We start from the raw sequence: 8,156 nt of genomic DNA on the forward strand, positions 1-8,156 counted from the left end.
TCTCCAGGGAAGCCACACCAATGTATTGGAATGCTTCCATTGGGCAGGCATGGCACCTCGGCGGGCTCTGTCCAGATGTGCCCTCCTCCAAAGATGATAAGGAGCCCCAGAGGATGGCCAGGTGTGACGACAGGTGCCTTAGGAGTGGAACAGGCCTGGCCAACACCATTTTATCTCAGGGTCTCAAGATCAGCCTGTGATCATTTGCTTTGTTCACATGGGATCTTTTCCCAGCCTCTAGCCACGCTGAGACCAGGCAGTGGCAGGAGTGATGTGGAGCAATGTTCAGACTTGTTAGTGCCCACGGAGGAGCTGTCTGCTACTTCTGCCTCTGACTCAGCCCAAACCCACCCATTACTCTCCATGTCTCATCCTGACCTGGCCATCTGCTGCCGCTGGGTGGATTTTGACTCATGTAAATAGTTACCAGTGTGACTCCGTGCCAGCTGGACAGAGTGAGCCAGCTCGGGGAGGTAGCCAGTCTGCCAGAGCAGGCACCACGTGACCGGGCAGTCTGCTGTGCCATCTGCTCAGGATGGGGTGCTCTGTTGCCATGGCACCCGAGCCAACGCAGAGTGAGGTCTGCGAGTCACATTTCCTTGGGATGCTTGCTCGGCTTCCGTGGCTCTCCTGGGACTCAGGGACTGATCATCTTTGCAGGTGTAAATCCTGTGTGCTGGCCAGCATTTGGCACGGGACTGAGACTGCTGTTGAGACAACAAATAAAGGCCTGTTGCTGGATGGCTAAAACCAAAGATATTCTCTTCTGAGGCTCCACGTGCTAATTTAGAAAGCTTAGAGAACCAGGAAATAAAGGATGGAGGAGAGTGCCCATGGGGAAGTGTGCAGGTTGGGCCTTCCACGACTTCCTTCTCAATCCTTTATGTCATCTGTCTGACCACAGAGGGATCTGAATTATCGACCTCTGGATGAAACTAGGCACATTTAGCCTGGAGAAAATAGACAATTAAAATAAGGCTCCATGAGGAGCTTTCAAAATAACCACTTATTTTATTGGTGGGGTAGGGGAGGTAGAAATAATACATCAGGGTTAAACTTCAGTGAAAGAGAAACGAGGTTGTGCATCATCCCATGTCCCAGAGAGAACCACTTTTGACAATTGAAGAATATCTTATAAAAGCATGTTGAACTGTGGATTTAAGGTGAAATTTGTTCTCTATGTCCAGCAAATTAGAAAAAAGTAGTTTAAACCACCACACTGAAAGAGACTCATTGTCATAGATGATGTTAATATCAGAGCTTATGATCAGAGGAGTCATGTGGACTTCTTTTCTTCGTGGTTCTGGACAGAAGCCCATCTGGGCTGAGTCCAGTTACATCCTGACACAGTGTAGGGGGAGTGGTCAGGATAGCTGGCCATGGTTATGGTGGTGGGTGGGCGGTGGGGATGGTGAGTAAGGGTTGCTTGAGATTCCTTCTAGCTCTAAACCTTTCTGATGGAGGACAGCAAGCAGAGTGGCTGGGTTAGAGTGGATTAAATCTAAACGGTCAAGTCCAAGGTGGAGCATCTTCACTGTCACAGGGACTCCCCTCAGGTACCTCCACATTTCTCCACGTTAGAGCTTTGGTGGTCGGGGTTGGGGTGGGGTGTTTCTCTCCCTTAAGTTCTCACCTCGTTGTACCACCTGGTCCACATCTCCTCTGTCAGAGTCAATGGTCTTCATGGAAGGGGACATCACCGCTCTGCCTTAGGCTCCTCTGTGGTTTATGTCAGCTTGGTTCTGTTTGTTATCAAAAGTTATACAAACAGTCAACCATCCAGCCCGAGGGGCTTCTCACTGATTAGCCTTCAGCAACTAGATTTTCTCTTGCAAAGTTCAGATAAGAATTCTTTGGGCAAAGAGGTGGTATACCATAGAGGATAAGAAAAGGCCTGTGTGGTCAGATGAATGTGTTCAGATTCTCACTCTGCCATTCACTAAATTCCATGGGCAAGTTGCTCCAGCTTTCTGAGCTTTAGTTTCTTGTCTGTAACATGGGACCACTAAGGACCTGTTCCATAGGGCTGTTGAAGAATGATGGGATCATCCATGTCAGGACTTAGCATCTGCCAGGGAAATGCTCAGTGAATGGACAACAACCCTAACACCATGGCGAGCGAGGCTTCTGCGGATGGTCAGTCATGAACTCTGAGTTCATTCTCCCAACACTTCGCCGAACAGGATTGCACACAGCTTGATCCATGGTTTAGAGTTGTTTTCGGGTGGCTTTGAGGCTTACCTCATAGCTCAGTTGGTAAAGAATCCGCCAGCAATGCAGGAGACCGCGGTTCGATTCCTGGGTTGAGAAGATCCCCTGGAGAAGGGATAGGCTACCCACTTAAGTATCCTTGGGCTTCCCATGTGGCTCAGCTGGTAAAGAATCCACCTGCAGTGTGGGAGACCTAGGTTCAATCCCTGGGTTGAGAAGATCCCTGGAGAAGGGAAAGACTACCCACTCCAGTATTCTGGCCTGGAGAATTCCATGGACTATACAGTACATGTGGTTGAAAAGAGTCGGACACAACTGAGCGACTTTCACTTGGGTGTGTAGGTTTAATCTCAAATGCTCCCTTCCCCCATTCCCATTCAGTGCATCCAAAGCCTGGTTTTAATATCGTGCCTCTTGGAATCTTTCCATGTTGCTGATGATGGTAAAATAAATACTCTCTCCCATGTTATGGAGGAGTACTCAGAATCCTGCTTCTCTACCCTCTTGGAACATGTTACCACCTTACACGGGTGAGAGGGTTAGGGGTTTGCATGGCCTGCCCAGCTACCAGACAGCTTGGATGTTGCATGGAACACAAAAGCAGCTGGGACCGTGCTGTTAATGGAAAGGATGATTACTACGTGCTCCAGGCAACAACTGTGGGCTACTCTGCCGTGTCATTTCCTCCCAAGGATCCATCACAACCAAGAATGCCTTCACAGACAGCAAGCGACCCCCAGCCTATTTTGTTAGTAGCAGACAGCCTCCCAAAGGGCGTGGTTGGAGAGCAGCAGTCAGCTCACTGGCTTGGAGCCAGTGGGAAGGAGCCATTCACAGGCCCATCTGTCGGCCACTCAGGACAAGCAACTGAGGCAGGCTCTGTGCTGCCTGCCCTGGGGAGGCTGAGTGCGGCACCCCTCTGCCAGCAGCGCAGGACTGAGGGCTGGGAAGCAAGGAGGGTAGATGTCTGCTAGCAGGGGTGTGTGTACTAAGTCACTTGGTTGGGTACAACTCTTCTGCGACCCCCATCTGCAAGGCTCCCCTTGGAGTGCATTGCTATGTCCTCCCCAAGGGGATCTTCTCAACCTGCGGATTGAACCCATGTCTCCTGAATCTCTTGCATTGGCAGGGGCATTCTTTACCACTAGTGCCACCAGGAAGCCCCCAGACTTTGCTAAATCTGGGTTTATACTTCCAAAGCTGTGGAATATTTCATTTATACTTCACGGGTTTAGGAAAATCTCTCAAAGTATGTGTGTGTGTTTCTGGGTATTTCTGTCAAAGGAGCAAAGTACCAGGATGAATACTGAGGAAACTTATAAATGATCAGAGCAGGAGATAGTTAAGAAATTCTATCCTGAAATAAGTATTGGCCATTCATGTGCTAAATAGAAAGGCCCCCTTGGGTCTTTATCTGGGACACTGTCCTGGTAATCTGCTGGCAGCAGGGGGTGGGGTACACACAGTCTTCCCAGGTGCAGCGATAGGGGCACTGCTGAGCCTGAAGCCAGGGGAAGAGTTAGCTGAGGCTCTGGGGAGGAAGCTCTCATCTAAGACTGGCTTTGGGTGTATGGAGGAGGGAGCTCAGGGTAGAGTTAGACAACAGAAAATCTTCCATTTACTGAGTGCTTGCCTGCCATATGTCAGGCACTTTACATATCCTAGTGATACCTCACAGTCTTTGAGGTAACTGCTAATTACCCCCATTTTACAGATGGGTAAACTGAGGCCTGAGATGAAGTAACATGTCCAGATGTCACATGGCCAATAACAGGCGAAGTCCAGGTTTGAATGCAAGAAGTGGACTCCAGATGCCATGCTCTTAACCTCTGCACTTCTCTGCTCCCCCTTCACCCATACCCACTTGCCTCCTGCCCTCCTCTAACTTCTCCTTCTGCTTACCTCTCTACACTGGGAGCTCTCTGAAGGTAGGAATAGTGCCTCACTTAAATTTTTACTTCCTAGCAGCTAGTACAGTGCCCGGCATGTAGTAGTGATAGCCACTCAGTGTTTTGTAAAAGGGCAGATGTGATTGGATGGATGACAGAATGAAGGGGTGTATGGACGACATAGAAGCCTGCACCCGCTTCCAGGGGCTGCTTCCAGGAAGCTGTCATAGCTGATTCCCCTCTTTGCTGTCCAGAAGAGCACCTGATCTCCCGAGAAACAGGGATGCTCTGCCTGGGACCCTCTCTCTGGCTCTACTGTTTCTATGCAACTGCTGGTCTAAGCTCTGGTTGTTCTGCAAAGGGACCAAGAAAGCAGAGGAGGCAGAGAAGCCAAGCACAGTGCCCCGACACTACGGGCAAGTGCAATTTCTGAGCATGCGCCTGGCCCTCAGGTAGGTGTGAAGGAAACAGGTCCTGCAGGTCCCGCGTTGTGTGCTGAGGGAACCCAGGGAAGACAGACTCATGTGGGGAGAGTGGGTACTTAGGGACAGCCTCATCATCAGTGGGGGAAACACGAAGTAGGAATTTGGCTGTAAGGAGCCCTCCTAAGGGCAAGGGTAATAACCGCTGCTGTTTTTGTTGTTTATTACTCATCAAGCCCTAGGCTAAGTGCTTCCCATGTGGCCTGTTCACTCAGCCTTCTCAATGACTCCACGAGATGGGCAGCATTATTCCCAATTTGCAGAAGAGATGGAGGCAAAACCATGCTTCATAGAAATTAGTTGACTTGCTGAGCAGGACGTGGCACTGCTGGGACTTGACCACAGAGCCCAAGCTCTTAGCCCCTGTGCCATCTGCACTGTCTGGAAGCTCAGTCCTATTGGTTCTTGCACGGCTTTGTCACAGAAATCTGGGTCTCCCAGGGGCAGAACCTCACAGTGGTCCTCCAGTTTGAGCAGACACATGGAAAGGGGCCAGGGGGACCTCCCTTCCTGTCTCTCTGGTTCCTTGAACACTCAGCTAAGCAATCTTACTGCTTGAGGTCTTGTTCTGTCCTGGAGGGGTGTGGCTTCAGTAGCTTCCCTGTCTGAAGGATTACAAAATACTGTGAGGAGACAGATGTGTGGAGAGAGCATCTCAGGAATTCTTCTGGTGGGAGCTGTGTCGTCAAGAGGGCTGGACGCCACCCACCTCTCTGGCCTTGAATCTGGCTCCACTAAAGTTTTTGCTGTTGCCTCTGCTGGCCCTGATTCTGGGGGTATCAGGAATTGGGGGCATGTATGGGTTAACTCCTGGTCTCTGACAAGGGGCTCTTGGACCTGTGGTTCAACTCCTGGGGGATGATTCAGCACCAGCCATGCCTTTTGGGAGAGATCCAAGGCCATTTTTAGCCTTTGGAGGTCCAACCAATGTCCCAAGAGACCTTTGGTCTAACATAGCTCAGTCGTCTCCAGCAATAGGTGAGAAATGAGGCTTGGGGGCTGTGTGAGTCATCTCCGGGAAGACAGGCCCAAGGGAAACTTTTAAGAAGTGGCAGGAAGTGGGTCTCTGCTTTCTATTTCTATTTCAAATAAACTGACCCTAAGAGAAATCTTAAATATTACTGATTGGTGGGTTTTAAAGAGACAGATGTGACTGAATTCTTCCTGACTCCCTATCCCCACCCCACCCCCGGCCTGAAAAATCTCACCTTGTAACTTCTAAGACCTACCTGTTCTGATCTAGGAAAAAAGAAGTATCTTTGAACATCACTGAGATTTATGTGGTTCCATCTTGGTGGGAGAGAATTTGTTGTTGACAGTTATCTTCTGCTCTCTTTGTGGGGCTGTAGAGAAACACCAAAGGGATAGAAAACACCACTGTCATCTCTAAAGCAGGGTTCCTCATTGTGCAGGAGGAAATAAACCCGCCCCGGGGCTTAGATGAATTTAGCACAGGCATTTGGTGCTGGACCGACAATCGCATGGATTTGATTTTCTTTGGGGAGGCTCTTCACATTTTCCTGTGTAAAAGGACAAAGGGTCTCACTTGCACTTTGTTTTCCTGGCAGCTGGCACAGGGCCTGGCGTATACCAGTGATAGCCACTTGGTGTTTTATGAAGAGCCAAATACATGAACACGTGACTGGATGAATGATGAAGAGATGTGTTTGTCTTAACAGCTCAAACCCTAAGCTGATCCAGCTGCTCATATTCCTGTCTCCCTGCACAGGCCTCAGAGCCATATTGTTTCACTTTCAATTACTTACCAGCCTTCATTTTTCTCTGGCTTACTTTGTGGACGTTGTTCTTACCTTCCTAAAAGACCCAGTTCCTTGGGGAAAGAGCCCTCCCCTTGTTTTATATTTCTGTTCCCTACAGATCATCTGACCCAGGGTGGAACACAAGCTGTTACTCAGTCCTTGGTTAAAAAATATGCTCTTTCCTCACTCCAGAGTCATGATGATTAAATCAATCCCAGAATAAAGGGGTTATTCTTAAGATGCTTGGTGGTAAATCCATATGCAACAAGTTGGTGAGTACAGATTATAGCAATTATTAGCAGAGGTTCACCTCAAAGCAGGTTTAATACAGAGATGTTCACTGCAGTGTTGTTTAAACAGCAGGAAAAAAAAAAAAAGTGAGGATATTTAAGTGTTTCTCAGGGGAGGGTGGGTAAATTAGGGTACATCTATCACACAGGGTGATAGCCAACAGCTATTTTAAAGACGAAGGTAGATCAAACAGTCAAAAAAGATGTCCAAGAAAAGTTAAGATGCTGTGGTACAATTTACGTGAAAAAGAACAAAAGGCAGACTTCCCCTGTGGTCCAGTGGTTAAGATTTCACACTCTGAATGCAGGGGGCATGGATGTGATCCCTGGTTGGGGGGAGCTGGGCGCTGCATGCAGAAGAATGTGGCCAAGAAAAAAAAAGAACAAAAGGGATGTATCGATACATGTGACACATACACAGAAAAATGTGCTTCCCAAGTGGCGCTAGTGGTAAAGAATCTGCCTGCCAATGCAGGAGACGTAAGAGAAGTTCGATCTCTGGGTGGGGAAGCTCCCCTGGAGGAGGGCATGGCAACCCACTCCAGTATTCTTGCCTGGAGAATCCCATGGACAGAGGAGTCTGGGGACGGCTATAGTCCAAAGGGTTGCACAGAGTCAGACACAACTGAAGTGACTTAACACGCATGCACGCACCCACACGGAAAGATGTTGGAAGGATACACAAGTCACTTCCTATTCATTAACACTGGGAGAAATGGGTTGAGAAGTCAAGAGTGGGGGCTTTTATCTGTTATTTAATTTTTTGGTCAGTGGCTGGATTTTTTAATAATGACTACATTGTTTTTGTTTAAAAAAACAAACCATGAGTTAGAAAAACAAGCTATCTTTGGATGGCAAGGAAAAATGTTAACTCTGAAAGATGTCCCTCCAGGGTAGTGGGAGAGGGTGAGGCAGTGAGGCAGGGGAGGGGACAGGGGAGGTGAACTGAAGGCCCATACTCTGTCACTAGTTCTTGGCTCTCTCTGCTTGTCATCCACTGGCCAAACCAAACAATCTTCCGGCTCTATCCCATGGGCAGAGACCAGACAGGGCATGAGAACGCTCTGAATCACAGTCTGCAGAATGACTTCAGTTAGAACTTCCGGGACATTTGCTGACTGCTGCCACCAAACCCACTCTGGAAGGGTGCTTGGTGCACAGGAGGGGCAGCTTAAATGTTGCCTGTGTCCATGGTGCTTTCCTGAGGGCTTTCCTGGGGGCTCACAAAGTAAAGAAACTGCCTGCAATGCAGGAGACCCAGGTTCAATCCCTGGGTCAGCAAGATCCCCGAGAGGAGGAAATGACAACCTACTCCAGTATTCTTGCTTGGTGAATTCCATGGACAGGCAAGCCTGGCAGGCAGAGTTGGATATGACTGAGCAACTCTCTCTCTCTCTCTCACACACACACTCACACACATGGTGCTTTCCTGCTCTCACTCCATGGTTCTGGCTGAAATGCTTTTCCTGGTCAGTCCTGCCCAGCTTTGAGAAACAGTCTCCGGCAGTGCCTGACCGTGAGGCC

This window comes from Bubalus bubalis, chromosome 23, assembly GCF_019923935.1.
Source record: "Bubalus bubalis isolate 160015118507 breed Murrah chromosome 23, NDDB_SH_1, whole genome shotgun sequence".
Taxonomy (NCBI): Eukaryota; Metazoa; Chordata; class Mammalia; order Artiodactyla; family Bovidae; genus Bubalus; species Bubalus bubalis.